The 5,797-nt window shown below is 51.0% G+C and overlaps 1 pseudogene; it reads left to right on the top strand.

Annotated features, from left to right (window-relative positions):
* The first annotated feature begins 3,388 nt into the window (after positions 1-3,388).
* Positions 3,389-5,206, top strand: LOC138435343 (guanine nucleotide exchange factor MSS4 pseudogene; annotated as a pseudogene).
* Positions 5,207-5,797: the final 591 nt, after the last annotated feature.

Genomic DNA, 5,797 nt, shown 5'->3' with positions numbered 1-5,797 from the left:
CTGGACAGAAGAATGTCTTGAGTGCCCTTCTGTGGGATGCAGAGGGTCAACCCCAACCAGCCCTAGTTCCTTGTGAATGTCTTGGATAGGAAATTCCCACACATTGACTGGTGGGGCCCAAGGGCCTGCCTGGCTTTTGATCCCACTTGATCCATTCTCATTACTCCAGTGGAGCCCTGGGTCACCCTTGATGTAGCAGGTAGAACTGAACTTTTTGTAGACACTGGAGCTGCTTGCTCTGGTCTGACTTGGCCAGCCAGCTCCCTTTCTATCTGTGGACTATACTACAATGGGGGTTGATGGACAACCAAAGCTCCCGGTGATTTACATCTGCCCTTGCTGCAGAATGGAGTCTATTATTATTTCTCACTCCTTTTTGTACATGCCAGAATGTCCTGTCTCACTCCTTGGGAGAGATTTGCTAAATAAGTTAAGAGCTAGTATATTCTTAAGACAGGGTGAAGTCCAAAGAGGTAAAGAATCTGAGCAGAGAAGGCATCTATTAGTAGTCCCAGATGATCCATCTGGTGGGCATCAAAATATTGCCCTAGACATGCCCCAGGAAATGAGAGAACAGGTAGATCCTGGCAGCTTGGTGCCAGGAAGGACAAAGTGTATTCCTCCAATAAAAATAAGGTTAAGGCTTGAGAAAAATACTCCTGGAAAAGAATATTCCTTACAGACTGAGGCTCTGAGGGGACTCCAACTGCTGCTCAGCAAATTCATAAAACATGGACTCGTTAGGCCCTGCCAACCCCTTTGCAATACCCCAATCCTCCCTGTTCAGAAGCCTAATGGGAGTACTGGTTCAAGCAAGACTTAAGAGCAATGAATGAGGCAGTCATCCCTATTCACCCACTAATGACAAACCCATACACCCTCCTCATCCGAGTACCAGGGAGCACCCAGCTTTTCTCTGTTTTGGACCTAAAGATGTATTTTCCTCTATTTCCCTGCATCCAGACTTTCAATACATTTTTGCCTTTGAATGAAGGGACGCTGACACCCTGGAGGATGCCCAACATGCATGGACAGTGCTTCCACAGGGTTTTCGGAACAGCTCCCTTCCTTTTTTAGAAATGCATTAACTAGCAAGGGAACTGAGCCTTGAGAAGGGAACTCTCCTTCAGTATGTTGATGATTTATTGATAAATAGTGAGACCAAATAAGATTCAGGTCAAAATACTGTTACAGTTCTAAATTTTCTGGCAAAAAAGGGATATAAAATCTTTTTAACAAAGGCTCAGATCTCTCAGCAATGGATTCAATATTTAGGATTTGTTTTGACCCCAGGGACACAAGTTCTGGCCATAGATCAAAAAATAGCAATTATTGCATTACTATCTCCAACAATGGAAAGGCAGCTCCAAGACTTCCTTGGTATGGTTGGGTTCTGTCATATATGGGTTCCAAATTATGGCCTTATAGCAAAACCCCTCTATGAGTTTCTAAAGGGAAGTGAAAAGAAACTCTTTCAGTGGATTAAGGACCACCAGCAGGACTTTGAGACTCTAAAGACTGAATTGAGTTGAAACACCAGCCCTGGGACTTCCAAATGTGGAAGCTTGCACAGCACAACTAGATATGTGTTCACAAGAGGTCAGGGATAGCACTAGGAATCCTGATCCAAAAGCTAAGACTGGATCTGAGACCAGTGGCATACTTTTCAAAGCAACCGGACTCAGTGGCCCAGGAATGGCCAAGCTGCCTGCAGGCAGTAGCAGCCACAGCCCTGTTCGTTAATGAGGCTTCCAAGTACACCCAGGGACAACACTTAGATGTATTAACCAGTACAATCTGTACTGGAAGTCAAAGGACATCATTGGTTGACTGGAGGAAGGTTAAAATGATATCTGGCCTTCCTAATGGACACCCCTGACATTAAAGTTGTCCCACATCCTGAACCCAGAAACTCTGCCTCTAGGAGTCTAGAGTGGAGACTTATTGCATCAGTGCAGAGACCACAGAGCACACTTACTCCAGCAGGTCTGATGAGCCCCTTGACGGCGCTGTTTGAGATCAAATGGCTAACTAGTGGGAGCAGTTTTGTAGAAATGAGAACCAGAAAGGTGGTATATACCACAGTTCTTCGAGATGAAGTCATAGAATCCAAGACCCTGTCACCCATCATCAGCCCAGAAGGCTGAACTAATTGCGTTAATGAGAGATTTGCAATTAGGGAAGGAAAGAAATTTAATGTTTTTACTGACTCTAAACATGGGTTCCACACGCTACATATTCAGGCTGCCAGTTGGAACTACAGGAATGTTAACTGCTAGAAATTCCCCCAGAAAACACAAAGATTTGATTCTGGCTCTTTTAGAAGCAGTGCAGCTCCTGACCCAGGTAGCACTAATCCACTGTAGGGGCCATCGGGGGGATGGGTCCTTTGTGAGTGTAGGGGCCAGCAGAGGGATGGGTTCTTTGTGAGCCAAGGGATGAGGAAAGCTGATCAGATGGCAAAACAGGCAGCTAGATTTCAGGACCCTGAACACGTTACGACTCTAGTGCTTTGGTGACTGGTCCCCCTGAACTCCCTGGCATCCCCTAATCACCACAAAGGAATAAGAAAATACTAAAAATGGGGCTGTGAGAAGGGAAGCACAGGCTGGTATAAAAAGAAGGACGTTTCTAATCCCTGAAACCCAACAATGGAAGCTCACTAAGAGCTTACATATGCCACCCACTATGGGAGGGATGTACTACGGGACTTGATGCAAAAGGCAGTTTCAGGGGAGAGGCTTACAAGAGCAGTAAAAACAAGTAATGCTTGCCTATGATTTATGTGCCTGTAATAACCCAAAGACCCATCTAATCCCCTCTTCATAACTCAGGTCAATTCAATGCAAAGGGACGTATCTGGGGAAGGACTGGCAGTTGGATTTCATTCAAATGCCTCCATGATCAGGATATAAATATCTTCTGGTGTTTGTTGACACTCTTTATCACAGAATGGGTTGAAGCCTTCTCCAGTCCATTTGAAAAGGCTATGGAAGTCAGCAGGTCCCTTTTTTAGAACATAATTTATTTATTTTTGGCTGTGCTGGGTCATCATCGCTGCATGGGCTTTGCTCTAGTCACAGCGAGTGGGTGCTGCTCTCTAGCTGTGGTGCACAAGCTGCTCATTGTGGTGGCTTCTCCTGATGTGGAACACAGGCTCTAGGGTGCATGAGCTTCAGTAGTTCTGGCATGGGGACTCAATAGTTGCTGTTCCCGGGCTCTAGAGCACAAGCTCAATAGTCGTGGCTCAGGGGCCTAGTTGCTCTGAGGCATGTGGGATCGAATCCGTCTGTCCTGCATCGGCAGGCAGATTCCTTACCACTGAGCCACCTGGGAAGCCCTGGTAAGTCCCTTTTAAAAGAACTAATTCCGGCCGAGGGCCCGGGTGGCGGCCATGGAGGCCCCGGCGCCGCCGAGCGAGCTGGTATCCGAGGAGGGCTGGAACCGGAAGGCGGTGCTGTGCCGGCGCTGCGGCTCCCGCGTGCTGCAGCCGGGCACGGCGCTCTTCTCCCGCCGGCAGCTCTTCCTTCCTTCTATGAGGAAGAAGCCGGCGCTGGCCAGCGCGGCGGTCCGGAGGGCGACCTCCTGCAGGAGCACTGGCTGGTGGAGGACATGTTCACTTTCGAGAACGTGGGCTTCACCAAGGACGTGGGCAACATCAAGTTCCTGGTCTGTGCAGACTGTGAGGTGGGCCCCATTGGCTGGCACTGCCTGGATGACAAGGACAGTTTCTACGTGGCTTTGGACCGGGTTTCCCATGAGTGACGGGGGGGGGGGGGGGGGGCAGCTCCCCCTGCTATTAAAGCTTTCCCCGGGGACCGCCCTGTCTCCTGCTCTGCACTGACGTCCATCGTGAGCGCCACCCGCCCGTCCAGCCCAGGCCCACGCGCCTCCTTGTGGCCTCCGCGCGGGCGCTCGCTTAGGTCCTCTCCCCCTCCGCTCTCCCGGCTCCAGGACACGGTACTCCCGCAGATCTCCCCTCCCGGCCTCCCTCCCGCGCCGGCCTCCCTGTCTCCCACTCAGGAGTTAGCCGCTGTCCGCCCTGAGGACACGTGACCCGGAGCACTCACGACAGTGCTGACCACTGAAACGTGCCTTTGGGTCTCCTTCAGGAAAGCACGTGAGTACCTCAGAGCGACGTGTGTGGCTGACTTTGTCTACAGTAATTTATTCTCTAAGAGTAAAGCATTTCCAGACTGCAGGATTCCAGCCACCCCTCAGAAGTACTTTACTTTGGACACACATCTGAGACCACCTCGGGGGCCTCTCCTGGGGCTGATGGAGACTTCATTGTGCAGGCGGACGTGGCCCCCTTCCCTTCACACCCTGCTGTGGTTTCTCTCTGGGTCAGCTCGTCACTGCTGTCAGTAAGCTGCAAACCCGGTGTGCGCTTCTGTCTGTCGGCCACGCCAAGGAGACCCCGGCCCTGACTGTGCACCCGGCATCTCCTGGGACAAGTGGAGAGGGTGGGGTGCTGGGGGTGGCCTTTGCCGTATCTCGCACGGCTTCCTGTGTGGTTTTCCTGGACTCGTAAGCCTTCCCGGGCACCCACGGGAGGCGACACAGTCGGCACAGAGCTGGCTCAGCAGGGCTCTCCAGGGGCCAGACCTCCGTCCAGTGCCTCTTGTCGTGGCGGGGCTGCTCTGACGGTACGACGTTCAGCACCCTTCTCGGTTATGCGGTCTCTCTGAGATGCCTCACCAGCTCAGGAGTCCATGAGGCCAGGTTCTCGGCCTCCTCCCACATTCCCTGCCTCCGAGGCTCAGGAGGCTAGAACGGGAGCGAGGACGCAATGGAGACCTTACAGACATTCCTTTCCCCATTTTCCAGCTGCTGTCTCCGTCCTCCCCCCAGAACTTACTCTAAGGGTCCCCCACTAAAGTGCAAGCCTTGGACACAGTTTTGCAACCAGCCTCTCACCTGGGCAGGTGGCTTCAGTCCCGGCTTTAGACTCACAGGCTCTGGAAGAAAACGGATTTGCAGGAGGGCGGTCAGGCGTCCGTGATTGTGGCATTTTGCAGAAAAACTGAGCATATCCCCTCAGGTCAGAAGGGACAAACCACGTAGATGCCTCTGGGGACATACAGCCCCTCAAATTATGAGCCAAAACCTGGGCAGTGTTTTTTAAATTAGACTTTTCCTTTCCTTTCCTTAATCACAGAAACGGTATACATTCATTGCAGATAAATACAGACGTGTGTATGAAGTTGTTTTTAATCGCTCGTACTTGCGCTGTCCAGAGACTGCCGACGGTGACGCGTGCACACTCCTCCCAGTGCTTTCCTGTGTGTACTCATGTAGGATTTTCAAAAACAAATACGAGGTCATATTTTTTCTCATAACTTACTTTTTCCATCTAACAAAGTACAGGCTTCCCACGCAGGAAACATGCACCTCTGCCCACCATCGTGGTGAGCAGCCACTTGTACTTCGGTGCTGTGACTTGTTTAAACGATCCACTGTTAGGCTGCCTCCGGTTTCTCGTAAATCACGCAATGCCAGTTGCCTGTCCACGCTTTCCTATCGCTTCCTCGGGCTCCTGAGCCGTGGGCTCGTGGGGTGGGTGGTGTCCCTGGGCTCCGCTTCCTGACGCGGCGCCTCGGAGTGGCGGAGCCCCTCAGCCTCCTGCCCGGCAGCTCCTGACGCGGTATTTATCATCTTAAATGAACATGCTGCTACTGTGATGGGAGGAATGATAGTGTCTTGTTTTCATTTTTGCTCATTGCTAATGAGTATTTGACATACTTTCCATTTGTGTTTCTTTTTTTGAGAATTGCCAAACATTGTTCCTCCAGTA

Source organism: Ovis canadensis, chromosome 1 (genome assembly GCF_042477335.2).
Source record: "Ovis canadensis isolate MfBH-ARS-UI-01 breed Bighorn chromosome 1, ARS-UI_OviCan_v2, whole genome shotgun sequence".
Classification (NCBI taxonomy): Eukaryota; Metazoa; Chordata; class Mammalia; order Artiodactyla; family Bovidae; genus Ovis; species Ovis canadensis.
Note: the sequence above shows the minus strand (reverse complement) of the source record. Positions and strands in the feature narration are given on the sequence as shown.